This window comes from Pongo abelii, chromosome 5 (genome assembly GCF_028885655.2).
Source record: "Pongo abelii isolate AG06213 chromosome 5, NHGRI_mPonAbe1-v2.0_pri, whole genome shotgun sequence".
NCBI lineage: Eukaryota > Metazoa > Chordata > Mammalia > Primates > Hominidae > Pongo > Pongo abelii.
This window is the reverse complement of record NC_071990.2, coordinates 98,607,384-98,621,815: the sequence shown is the minus strand read 5'-3', so window position 1 is coordinate 98,621,815 and position 14,432 is coordinate 98,607,384. Positions and strand designations below refer to the sequence as shown.

At 35.6% G+C, this 14,432-nt stretch overlaps 1 long non-coding RNA gene across 22 annotated transcripts in view; it reads right to left on the bottom strand.

Moving 5' to 3' along the window:
• The window catches only part of LOC129060000 (uncharacterized), a 1,058,541-nt gene that overhangs the window by 606,328 nt on the left and 437,781 nt on the right, over window positions 1–14,432 (bottom strand). For all 22 annotated transcript variants that reach the window (XR_010140292.1, XR_010140285.1, XR_010140291.1 and 19 more), the window contains 2 exons: window positions 10,639–10,720; window positions 4,925–5,042 (listed from right to left, as the gene is read on the bottom strand). This is a non-coding gene — a long non-coding RNA (uncharacterized LOC129060000). The remainder of the gene's footprint in view (window positions 1–4,924; window positions 5,043–10,638; window positions 10,721–14,432) is intronic.

Sequence of the window (14,432 nt, the reverse complement as noted above, 5' to 3'; positions counted from 1 at the left end):
ATAAATGTAATCCAGCATATAAACAGAACCAAAGACAAAAACCACATGATTATCTCAATAGATGCAGAAAAGGCCTTTGACAAAATTCAACAACGCTTCATGCTAAAAACTCTTAATAAATTAGGTATTGATGGGATGTATCTCAAAATAATAAGAGCTATTTATGACAAACCCACAGCCAATATCATACTGAATGGGCAAAAACTGGAAGCATTCCCTTTGAAAACTGGCACAAGACAGGGATGCCCTCTCTCACCACTTCTATTCAACATAGTGTTGGAAGTTCTGGCCAGGGCAATTAGGCAAGAGAAGGAAATAAAGGGTATTCAATTAGGAAAAGAGGAAGTCAAATTGTCCCTGTTTGCAGACGACATGATTGTATATCTAGAAAACCCCATTGTCTCAGCCCAAAATCTCCTTAAGCTGATAAGCAACTTCAGCAAAGTCTCAGGATACAAAATCAATGTAAAAAATCACAAGCATTCTTATACATCAATAACAGACAAACAGAGAGCCAAATCATGAGTGAACTCCCATTGACAATTGCTTCAAAGAGAATAAAATACCTAGGAATCCAACTTACAAGGGATGTGAAGGACCTCTTCAAGGAGAACTACAAACCACTGCTCAAGGAAATAAAAGAGGATACAAACAAATGGAAGAACATTCCATGCTCATGGGTAGGAAGAATCAATATCGTGAAAATGGCCATCCTTCCCAAGGTAATTTACAGATTCAATGCCATCCCCATCAAGCTACCAATGACTTTCTTCACAGAATTGGAAAAAACTACTTTAAAGTTCATATGGAACCAAAAAAGAGCCCGCATCGCCAAGTCAATCCTAAGCCAAAAGAACAAAGCTGGAGGCATCACACTACCTGACTTCAAACTATACTACAAGGCTACAGTAACCAAAACAGCATGGTACTGGTACCAAAACAGAGATATAGATCAATGGAACAGAACAGAGCCATCAGAAATAATGCCACATATCTACAACTATCTGATCTTTGACAAACCTGAGAAAAACAAGAAATGGGGAAAGGATTCCCTATTTAATAAATGGTGCTGGGAAAACTGGCTAGCCATATGTAGAAAGCTGAAACTGGATCCCTTCCTTACACCTTACCCAAAAATCAATTCAAGATGGATTAAAGACTTAAACGTTAGACCTAAAACCATAAAAACCCTAGAAGAAAACCTAGGCATTACCATTCAGGACATAGGCATGGGCAAGGACTTCATGTCTAAAACACCAAAAGCAATGGCAACAAAAGCCAAAATTGACAAATGGGATCTAATTAAACTCAAGAGCTTCTGCACAGCAAAGGAAACTACCATCAGAGTGAACAGGCAACCTACAAAATGGGAGAAAATTTTCACAACCTACTCATCTGACAAAGGGCTAATATCCAGAATCTACAATGAACTCAAACACATTTACAAGAAAAAATCAAACAACCCCATCAAAAAGTGCGCGAAGGACATGAACAGACACTTCTCAAAAGAAGACATTTATGCAGCCAAAAAACACATGAAAAAATGCTTACCATCACTGGCCATTAGAGAAATGCAAATCAAAACCACAATGAGATACCATCTCACACCAGTTAGAATGGCAATCATTAAAAAGTCAGGAAACAACAGGTGCTGGAGAGGATGTGGAGAAATAGGAACACTTTTACACTGTTGGTGGGACTGTAAACTAGTTCAACCATTGTGGAAGTCAGTGTGGCGATTTCTCAGGGATCTAGAACTAGAAATTCCATTTGACCCAGTCATCCCATTACTGGGTATATACCCAAAGGACTATAAATCATGCTGGTATAAAGACACATGCACACGTATGTTTATTGCAGCATTATTCACAATAGCAAAGACTTGGAACCAACCCAAATGTCCAACAATGATAGACTGGATTAAGAAAATGTGGCACATATACACCATGGAATACTATGCAGCCATAAAAAATGATGAGTTCACGTCCTTTGTAGGGACATGGATGAAATTGGAAATCATCATTGTCAGTAAACTATCACAAAAACAAAAAACCAAACACCGCATATTCTCACTCATAGGTGGGAATTGAACAATGAGAACACATGGACACAGGAAGGGGAACATCACACTTGGGGGACTGTTGTGGGGTGGGGTGAGGGGGGAGGGATAGCATTGGGAGATATACCTAATGCTAGATGACGAGTTGGTGGGTGCAGCGCACCAGCATGGCACATGTATACATATGTAACTTACCTGCACGTTGCGTACATGTACCATAGAGCCTAAAGTATAATAATAATAATAATAATAATAGAAAAAAAAAGGAATATGATGAATGAATGAATGAATGAATGAATGAATGAATATTAGGAATCTGATTTTAATTATCAAAGGTTTTATCTGAATAGTTACAAGTTCATAATTGATGATTCAAGTAACACAAGAACTGAAAAGTCTCTGTTGCATTGAGAGATTAAGTAGAGTGTGTGGGGGTGGACAGGATGGCAGAGATATGCGGAAAGGCATCACAAAACCAGATTGCCACAAGTGTTGGCTGAGGAGTAGATGAGCACAAAAATGAAGACAAGAAAGACCATTTCAGGAAGGTTGGCTGTGAAGAGCGGAGAGAGAAACTAGTAACTGAAGGAGACTGCTTAAGGGGTGCTCATCAGAATAAGGCCTCAAATTTCCCTGTTAAGGCAGCAAAACACCCTGAACCACTTAGTCTTTCATTGAAATAAAGTTAGTATTCTGGTGAGAGGATGGATTCTGCAACACAGCTTAGGTCTGTTGTTAGTAATATGTTTTAGATACAACATCCAGTTGTAAAGTGCAGCCCATTCTTTGCAATTATGTGTCATGCCTTGCCTGGGTACTAAAAGGAATCTTTTCCATAATGGTAGATATGCCTCAAGAATGGTGCTACCTGGAAATAAGAATAATCCAGACCTTTCATCTCTGAATTGTACTAAGGTAATGTGGGTATAACTCAGCACAGCACTTGAAGGCCTACATCTGAACGGCTGCTTCCTCCCTGACTCCTCATTTCTCCATAGCTCCCACTCCCTGGTGTCGGCAAACTATGGCCAGTGAGTAAAATCCAGCCTACAACCTGTTTTCACATGGCCCTAAATGAAAAAATGGTTTTTACATTTTAAAAAATCTGAAATAAAGAAACAAAAGAATATGCCACAGGCAATTATGTGGCCCACTAACCCTGAATATATACTATCTGAACTCTTACAGGAAAGGTTTATCAAATCCTGCCCTAGAAAATGATAGAAGGTCATCATACAACTCCTTTTTTCTGCTTTTTCCTTTCATGATCTCTTCTATGCTGCTTTTAAGAGGATCTATTGCTTAATGGTCTCTAAGACTTGTCTCCATTTCTAATCCCTGTCACTTTATTGACTGCTTGCTACTCAATTCTTCTCTTCTTTCCTGTATTACTTGCCCTCCATTTCCTTTCCCTATTGTGTCTGCTGAAATTCTTGACCTCAATATAGAGGGGCTTGATATTTTACTGTCAACACAAGAAAGTATTCCTTCTGAGGTGTCAAATTACAATATGTCATATATGTAATCTTCGAGTACTCATCTTAATTTTTACTGTTTCTTCAGGTAAAGAAAAAAGAGAAAGGTGTTTTTTTTTTTCTTATTTCATGCCCTTCTTCCTTATCTAGTTACCTTTTGTCAGTCCTTTTTCTTAATATCACTCTTTTTCTCTTTGACTTTCATAATCCTGATTAACTCTAGTTCACTAACTTGTTACTGATTATATCACCTCCAGGAAATTGAAGCAGTCCTCAATTATTTTCTGCTTGAATTTTTTATTTGTTTGAAATGTTAAATTTAGCCGAATAAGTATTTTTTTTTCCAAAATGGCTCAATATAATTTATTTTTTATGTTAAAATGTACAGAGTTCTTTTGAAAGTACTTGCTGGAAAGGGGAAAAAAGATATTACATACAAGGAGAGGAAGGGAGGCTGGCTGGCCTAGGAGCGTGTGACATGTGTTCTAAATCACTTCATTTTTTAAAGATGAGTTGAAGCTACAGAAAATGGAACTGGACTTTTTTTCAACATCGGTTTTCAGCTCATGTCAGATAGTCAGCTTGGTAACTGCCAATGATCAACATAAAAAGAGCCAGCACAACAGCTTGCCATGTTTCATCTCATCGTGGCCCTTCAAATGGTAAAATGCACCTAACCTTTTCCTCATTTTGCAACATTGGACCCTCTACAACACAATATAATCTGCAGACCTATGAAGAACTAAGTATGCACATAATAAGGTTGTAATTTCTCTCCAATATTATCACCAAGTTATCGTCACATTTTAAATGTTTCCTTTTAAAATTTTCCATGGTATGTACATCATTTTTTTAAACTTATTTGCATTCAAAATTAAGGGTGCTTTTCTCAAACCTTTTCATTATTACAGTCTTATATAAATGGGAGGGCAATGTGATACTAAAAAGTCCAACAAAATAAGCATTATGAAAAAAAGTCTGTTGGGCAATGTTCTAACATCCACTTAATCCATAAAGACAAGTTCCCTCAGTATTGATGTAATATAGAATATATTCTAAGTTATGCAAGAACAAAAACTTCAAGCCTGAATGGCAACAACATTTCTATGTAATGAGTCTGTTTACACACACCAAATTTAAATATCTTGGGGTTTTTACTGGTGTCTTTTATAGATTAAATCAAACCCTAAGGATGTAATCAAATTAAAAGGATTAGTGTTTATTAATAAGATGGCAGTAATATTTCATCAAAAGTTTGCTAAGTCTCTCATTGCAAAACCAATAGATAAAAGCAGGCAGTGCATAAAAGTGCCTGTCTACTGCATTAGAACATAACAAAAATAATATTTCTTAACATTGCCAAAGAACCATCTATTTCTGAAGATCATACCAGTTTCCATTGCATAGGCCAGTAAGGGTCATTAAACACCAATGGGTCTCTGAGTCCTTCTTCAGCGTCAATGACATTGTAGACTTCACTCGGGATCTCATTTTCCTCCACACAAGGTCTGCAGGGCAAAGAAGGCAAATGAACTATGAAAAACATAATCACTGCTTTTACTGTTGCTTTTTTTGTCATAAAAATTCCATTTATTTAAATTCCATTAAAAAGCACATTTGGCTGCCGAGAGCATAAATATACACTTTTATTATACTTAGCATTTTTCATTTAAAAAAATCTGTCATTTGTTTAGATAAAAATGTTAAAATATTCCCAAACTACCTGTTTCAGCTAACCACTTTCTATGTGTTTGTTGCATACAATAAATGCTGGAAAAACAAGTGATTTGGAATGCAATTCCAAAGCTATGTATATATTTCCCATTAGAAGCTATCTGCTTACACTGATCATTATCCTTACTATGTCATGTGCATGCCACTTATGACTTCTCCCAACATACATCTCTTAGAAGAGTGATTTAAATTACTTGAGCTGTAGTGGAAAACATTTTTTTAAAACCTCATTTTTCTAATTGCTCTGATGTATTTAATAAATCATTAACTGAGAAAGTGACAGCACTAGGAATTCAGGGAAGCTTTTTAACACAATGTTCTCCTAAAGACAAAACTGTAATTCAGATAGTCACATCTGCTTTGCATCTTGGGGGATTACCAAAACCAAGTATTGGAGAAAATAATCAAGCAATGACATTAATGACATATCTGTCTTAGAAATACACATAAACTTAGTAAAATGACAGGTGAGATAAACGCTACCAAATAGTAGAAAAATTCTTATTTGTAAGTATACACAAAGCTTATAAACTAAGAGTATAAATTTATCAAGAATAGGAATTATATCTAATTTTAATATAACTCTAGAGCTGTGCCAATAGGTTATTTGGGAATTATTTGCTGATTTGCTTCCAGAATCTCTCAGTGAAATAGCCAAGTAGAAGCATTTGCATAAGAAGACGTGTTCAGAAATGTTCTCTACAGCATCATTTGCAAAAATGAAAAGCTGGAAACAAATTAAATCGCCATTAATATGAAATTGTTTAAATCATTTTATATTCACACAGTAAAATGTTATTTAGCAGCAATAGTAAATAACTGTGATCTGCAGGTATCAACTGAATACATTTCAATCAATTAAAAAATTGTAAGCAGAGTGTAGAAGGCTATGTACAGTATGATATCATTTATATAAAGTTTTAAATCATCCCAAAACAATTTTATACATCCTTTTAAAATGATACATATTTAGGATACAAATCTAAGCACACATGGGAGGGCCTCTGAAGAAGGCGGGGAAGAAAATCGTTCTAGGAAGGGGTATAGAGGAATTCAACTCTAGTAATGTAGTCCTTTAAAAAGCTCGGAGCATTTACAACAAAATTATAAGTCTAACAAATCTAGATGGTAAGTACATGCTATTCATTATATGTGTCTATTTTCTACACATATTTGTACATATATGTATCTACAAGCATTTATGTACATGTTTTCTCTAGACTTGGAGTATGTTATAATGACAAAACACACATACACAAACAAAACTAGTGAGGCCTAGTTGTTATAAGATGGTCTGTGCACATTGCTCCTATAGTGTTTACTTCTTCACAGCAGGATGGAACCACTAGCTCCAAAGCCCACTGGCAACAAATGCACATTTTTACACATCCATTTGTTTCAAATGTAGTCTAAATAAGTAGATTTTTGGCCATTTAGAGCCTGCCTGCTTTGCACAACCCCACAAAACTGCACCTAACATCTGCTAACCATAGATAAGATAAACCCTGGGTCTGTAACAGACCCCAAGCTTCTGCTGCCCTTAAAAGCTTTCCCACCCAGAGTCTCTCCATCATGTTGCTGAGCAACATCCTCTAGACTGACGCCTCCTTCTCCAAACCTCCTCTTCCCAAGAGTTCCTTTTGGATCCCTCTCCTTTAGCTTGGTGGCCCCCTAATTATTGCCTTTGGGAAGCGTCCTGCAATAAGGGACCTCTCCCATTTACAAAACCACCAAAGCACCACCCAAGTAATGCTTGTTGTGTGCTACTGCCACCTCATGGTCACATCTTTCCGCTTAATCAGCTTCTAAATCCCTTGAACTCAATGCACCAGTTTAAAAAAAAAAAAAATCACACTTGAGGTTAGAAGACCTGAATTCTAGCTAGACTTAGCTCTCCACTTTCACTCCTTAAGTGGTCAGAAGGGCTCAAATGATGTCAATCTAGCTAAACATATTTAGTCTTTTGTCAAGAAAAGGACCGTTATTTCTCCAAAAATGACTATTACTTGTGAGTTTTCAGAAAAAATGCCAGAATAAAACTTTTGTATGGCCACATAAAGGAATGACAGATCATCCAAGAAGAAGGTAGCATGGTATTCACAGAGGTGGCTGGAAAGCCCCAACCTGCCCTTGGTGCTGTGAAGCCCAACGCCCTCTACCACTGCAAGAACACACTGTCAAGATCATAGGGACAGGATTTGAAATGTGTATAATACAAAATCAAGTAGGAGAGGAGAAAAGGAAGTTGTATCAAATAATTTAATTTCAAAATACTAAAGCAATGAAAATAAAAATGGAATAAAAGAAAGCATAAAGCAATTCAAGTAATGTAAGTTAATAAAATCGAAGGGAATTGTTAAAATAAGGAATGAAAAATATCTATGCATAGAAAAATGTGGTTATCATGATCCAATTGTATATTTCACCTGTATGTTCATCTACATTTATGGAAGAATACTTAATAAAACGTGAAAATGAAACTGGGATCAAGAACATTTCCTTATGGTTTTATGTACTATTTGAATTTTTTTTACCAACAGCATGTACAACTTTTATGTTTAAAAAATATTTTAAAGACAAAACAAATATCAAAATATTTCAGATTTTCAATGTAATTTGGAATCTAAATTTTTAAATAAAATTTCCAGTTTATGAAAATACATTTGTAGTCAATAAAATATTAGAAGGCTATATTTGTCCCAATGTCACAAATTTTGACCTCTGCTCTATATCCTCACAATTCTTCCACATATCATTGGAATACAGAAGACTGGGAATGTCGTATCTTGCTTTACATCTTACAACAGATAAGAAGGATAGAATGAATTACTTCCTGCCAAGATTTGATGTAAGTTAACATTATAATGGATTGAATCAGAAAATCCCCTTGTTTTGTTTAACTCAAAAGGGAGTAATTATTTCAGAGAAGTAGATTTCAACGTAAATACTTATATCTTCATTTTTGTGTTCCATTCAGTTACATTCTTAGGACTATCTTCGAGAGAGTATCTAAATATTTTGTGAACCTACACTGCTTAACTTTTCAGGAAATTTTTCTTTGTTGTTAGGTTCCAGCTCATTTTCTTAGCGCAAAATTTTTATATCCTTCTCCATAACTGATTCCTGAACACGTCGACCTGCACTAAGTCTATGTAGGTGATGCTGAGACACAATCAACAACAGGTGCTTTCCTCATCTTGCAGGTCCCTGAAGAGCACCTGCTGTCTTCAGAAATGATTTAAGTGACCCAGGCTTACAGCATCCCATTGGAACGATTATGGTCCTTATAACTGAAGAAAATTGTATGAAAGCTACATCTTCTCTGTTGGATTCAAATTCACAGAACTGCATAGCAGAGATGCAGAGCTCTAAATAGGATCTTATAGGAAAATGCCAAACTGGCTCCAAGTGATGATTCCTTTTCAATTTTTGAAAATGGTAATGTTAACCATTGCATCATTACCTATTATCCTTCTGCTAGATGTTTTATAGAAAAGCTATACTTTGGAAAGTAGTATATTACCTCACAGTCCTACTAGTTTTTTTAACCATAAATGTGCATACACAGCTACTTCACAACTAAATGACACCAAAAAAATTTTAAAAATAACAGCACATACACACTTTTAATTTCCTAACAAGTTTCTTTTACTTTTTTTTTTTTTTTTTTGGAAAGTAAATGTGACAGATTAAAAAATATAAGTTGGCCCAGGAACTATCTTTGAGATAGTCATGGGGAATAGTCTGCTATAGATAATGAATCCACAGCCATAATACAGTTAGAGGTTTGGAAACCTTGCCAATAACAAGCTGGTAAGGGCTTGCAGACTAACCTCAATGCATGCAGTTTTCAGGCATATAATAGCTGCATGGTTAGAAGCCACTTCACTGACTCACCTGAACTCTATTCTCTGTTTCCTTTTTATGCCAATCTCACAGCATGTGTTAGAAAATATTTCCCTTTAAAGATACACAAACCTACTAACTATCCACCTAAGAGTGTACACAGATTTGCATCCAACCACAAACTCCTACTACAGGATATTATTAAGGTTTTTTAAAAATGTAAAGCTATAACACAAATTTTCCTCACTGTTAAAGAAAATAAAATTCATTTGAAATGATACTTTTTGTATTCTTTCTTGTTATTAAACAGTACAAAAACAAATAAAAAATATGTATTCCTTTACAAGTTTTCATGTACTAGTCCAGTGGTCAACAAATTTTTTCTGTAAAGGGCCAGATGGTAAAAAATTTAGACTTTGCAAATATCTGTCAAACTATTAAACTCTGCCATTGCGGCAGGAAAGCAACTATAAATAAATGAGCTGTATTCCAGTAAAACTTCATTTAAAAAACAAGTGCAGGCAGAATTTGGCCTTTGATTTCTGGATCATAGTTTGCAGGTTCTAGTGCTGCTATATAGCATGCTTTTATATGACACACCCTATACCTATCAAAATGAACATCTATAACAAGTATAAAGGAAAAATTATTCATTTCCTACTGAAGTATACAAGCAATTCATATTTAAACTAGGGCACTAAATTCCAGAAGGAAAGTAAAAAGTGGTAAGAATTAAATAAATACCATTTTTGGGGGGGTGTGAGACAGGGTCTTGTTCTGTCTTCCAGGCTGGAGTGCAGTGGCACAATCGCGGCTCACTGCAGTCCGTCTTGGGATCAAGCAGTTCTCCCACTTCAGCCTCCCAAGTAGCTGGGACCACAGGCTCACACCACCACACTTGGATAATTTTTTATTTTTATTTTTTAATAGAAACGAGGTCTCCCTGTGTTGCCCAGGTTGGTCTCAAACTCCTGGGCTAAAGCTATCCTCCTGCCTCAGCCTTCCAAAGTGCTGGGATTACAGACATGAGCCACCACACCTGGCAAATAAATATATTTCTTTCCAGCAGCTCTATTTTAGATCTTTCTACTTACTTTCAAACCTTTTTGTTGAGTGTTTTAAAAATAGTAATTGACGATACAACTTGAGAGAGGGAAAACTAACACTGCAAAGGCCAGCACTGCTGACAATTGACTTCTTTGCTAGGTGAATTGGGCATTGACTTATCACAGAAAAACAGAAATGAATGTTTTCAGTGAAGGCCCTAGAAAGTGTGCTTTTAATGAAAGTTTACTCAATAAAAATAAAATGTACTTCTTCCAAAACTTAAAGTCCAAAGTAAAAGCTTTCTAGAAGAGATTTCTAGAGTGCACAAATATTGGCTTAGCTCCGTAAAATCATAGCACTGTCTTTATTTAATTACCAACCCATGAGCATTCTGACAGCCCCAATGTAGTGCTTAGTAAGCATTTTACCCACAGACAGCTTGCAGATGTACAGTAGTGCTAAAATTACAATACTTACCATGACTTGTTCTGTCAACCAACTTTGGAACTGGAGCTTACTTGTCTCTATAATGAGCTGTCTGATGTTCCATCCATTTTACCTGTAGCAAACAGGAGTAAATGTAACTAACCAAACGTTGGTATATTAGTAAGACACAAATAAAACTATCCTTCATTTGCAAGAAGCTTTCAGCAATGAGAACTCACCATACATAATTTACTCACACTTGCACTTTTATGCAAAATAGCATACATTTATTTTTTTCCTGCATAAATTAAAATTTACCCCAGGCAATATTTCCTCAGAATTTTCTCACAATCTAGAGATCTGACTAATGTATCAACTATCATCAGTAAAGAGGTAAATGTACCATCATGTGTCATTTGTAAATACACAAAGTAATTTAGTCATTTGAACTTTGTTGCAAGATGCATAAATCCTTTACAAGCTAAGTTTGCATCATCAGATATTAAAGTATTAAGCTGTATGACTGAGAATCTTTCACAATATTAAAACACAATAATTGTAAGATATTGCTGTATTTGTTTATACATGTAGAAACTGGGGTGACTTAAGATCACATGATTAAATTATTAGCTTTTAGATATCTGCGAAAAGGTTTTTTTACTGATCAGGTTTATTATACATTTCTTTAAAATTCTTTCACTTCTAAAAAGCTAAGACACTACTAGTCAATATGTAGACAGAAAAAATGTGATATTCAGAAGAATAAAAAGACTTTTACAAAATCTGCACAAAAAGTTTGTATAGAAAAGGAGAAAAAGCCAATAGGGACGTATTTTGAAATGAAATAACCTATTTTTGAATGTTTTTACTTACCTTTGAGAATTGCTTATCTTTTATCATTAACCTTTAGTAAAAACAAGTACAGTGTCTTTAAAAGGAGTTTCAGCTCAAAAATTGTGACTGAGCTGGCCTCTAGGGTTCATAGTAGGTCTCAGTGAAGACCTATTAAAATATGCACTATAGTGTGTATATGTAATTTTTTTTTAGCATTGGTTCCACATAAGAAGCCTAGTAAGTGACATACCACAACCTAAATTTCTGGCAATTAGATTGAACTTTATTAATAAAATCAGATTCTACCAATCTGCAATGCTCAAGCAACTCGTGAATTGAAAACACGGTAAACCAAAGGAAACAAAACAAATTCAGAACATAAATATCCCTTTGTCCTATAAATCTACCAAATGTCCCCTCCTGACCATATTATTGCCATTGTGAATGAATGAAACTGGACTCCATTTCTGCACATATATATGCGTATATATATATATATACATATACGCATATATATGTGCATATATATGTGTGTGTTTAAATACATAAAAGTGAAATAACACATAAAAACGTTTTAGAACATTAGAAGAATTGGTAACACAAAGGCTAAGATGCCCCAAATCCTCAGTATTTTTGTGTATATATATATGTATGTATGTATTTTACATATATAATCACATATATTATATGTATGTACACATTTAGATAACCTGAGCCATAGTTAAAAATTAAGTTTCTTAGTTTTATACCTGGTTTATAATTCCTTCATTCATATTTCTTTATATTCCCTGTATTTTGTTTGTGAAGTTAATCCAAACAGATATAGCATGTGGGGTTTCTTTTATTTATTTTTTTAATTTATTTTATTTTATTTTATTTTTTGAGACGGAGTCTCGCACTGTCGTCCAGGCTGGAGTGCAGTGGCGCGATCTCGACTCACTGCAAGCTCTGCCTCCCAAGTTCACGCCATTCTCCTGGCTCAGCCTCTGAGTAGCTGAGACTACAGGTGCCCGCCACCACGCCTGGCTAGTTTTTTGTATTTTTAGTAGAGATGAGGTTTCACTGTGTTAGCCAGGATGGTCTCGATCTCTTGACCTCATGATCCGCCCGCCTCGGCCTCCCAAAGTGCTGGGATTACTGGCGTGAGCCACCACGCCCGGCTGCATGTGGGATTTCTTTTCAAATGCCCTTAAGCCATATTTGGTGGCAACGTGGCAGTAGGAAAGTGCATGCGCCGGTAAGGGGTTTCTATGCCATCCTCAATAAAATCATTCAGTCATAAATAAACATGAGTGATCGTCCACCATGATACTATCCTAATCAGTTAGCAGGCTAGAGGCAGAGTCTCACTGTAGCAAACATTCACACACACAACCTACATACAAAAGCTTTGCTGCTGGACAGGGGTCTTCTAACCTCTCAAAAAAACACTTGTGTGTGTTTTCTTCATAATAGCAACATCAGTGACATCTTGTCTTCTAATTGTTTATATATTATCTCCTAATCACCTCTCCCAGCTCATAACTCACAGCAAGTTGCTCTAGGACTGGAGGGAAGCTTGAGAACATACAATAGAGAGATCAAAAGATTTAGAACACTAAAATTTATACACACACACAAAATGTTTTAGAACATCAGAGGAAGTGGCAACCCAATAGTTATTAACTTTCAAACTTAATAAATTTTTTTCAGATACTTTAAGACTGTCAAAATGAGTAGACCAGTTGTTTGATTGCTTGTATATCTTAATGCAGAATTTAAGTTTTGCTTTTGTTTGGTTCTACTGGATAAACATAGATTTTCAAGACTGTAAGGTTGACATGAGGCTTAGTGATGTTTTCATCCTACACCTTGATTGTGAAGATGGACAAACAGACCTAGACAAGGTCTAAGCCCTCCAGCCATTTTAGCAAAGTACTCACAGCAGGTCCATGGCAGAAGCCCTCAGTGGGCCACTAGGTTAAACGTCCTTTCTACAAAATGACACAGTACTGGCTGAGAAAACAAGTGAAGTCAAACAAATTTTAAGCAAAAATCATCACAGAAATTCTTTATAAGAAAAGTATTTTGTATTGTCAGGTGCTAGAAGCTTAGACCTTAGACTTTGCTAACTACAACCCAAGCTCACTGGACCACTGAGAAAAGTATTCATTTGACATAATAGCTTTTTAAAAAAAAATTGATGCAGTGAAGATTGGTTGAAAATAAAATTCTGAGCAAATTATTGTCAGGGCACCCATACACACATGGCTTTAATGTCTACTTTCTGTGGTGGAAACAGGGTACCTGAAAAGAGACACTTATATTTGCCATACTAAACCTTTCTATTAATCTAGTAGCTGGCATTTCAGTCAGCTTATGTCAGGAAAATTTATATTCAACATTTCATTTTTCTTGCTGAGATTATTGCGATATTCTAACATTCTCTTGCTTCCAGTATCTCCTACATACAATTTCCCCACACATTGCTGTCACAGCTGTCTTCCTACTCTGTAAGTTTGAAGTAGTCAATTCTTCCCTTAAAAACTTTTAGTGTTTCCACATTGTCTATATATACATTTTAAAAAAAACTGTCATCTTTGGTGACACATTCAAATATCATGAAAATTGCCCATGTGACTCTGGAGTCCAGAATCAAATACTTCCCCATACACACTGAGATCATCCAAATGATTCAGTTACCAAATGTCTCCAATATCTTTTCTTATCCTTTTCCGTACAATCAAATACCTATTGAAGCAATTCTCTTCTTCAATATATAATTGTCACCTTCTCCTTTAAGCACTCTTTGGTTTTGAGCCAGGAGATTCATATCTGTATTCCAATATTAGCTGGTGGTTTGAATTTATTCTCCAGCATTTAAAACCTTCTTTGAATTATATTGATGCACTTGCATATATTTCACTCAAGTTTAAAATGTGTTATGAAAGACTTCCTGCTTCATGTTTATACAGTTAAGCAAACTTTGGCCTCCTATAAGACTTTCATGAGACAGCACAGTAACAAGTTGT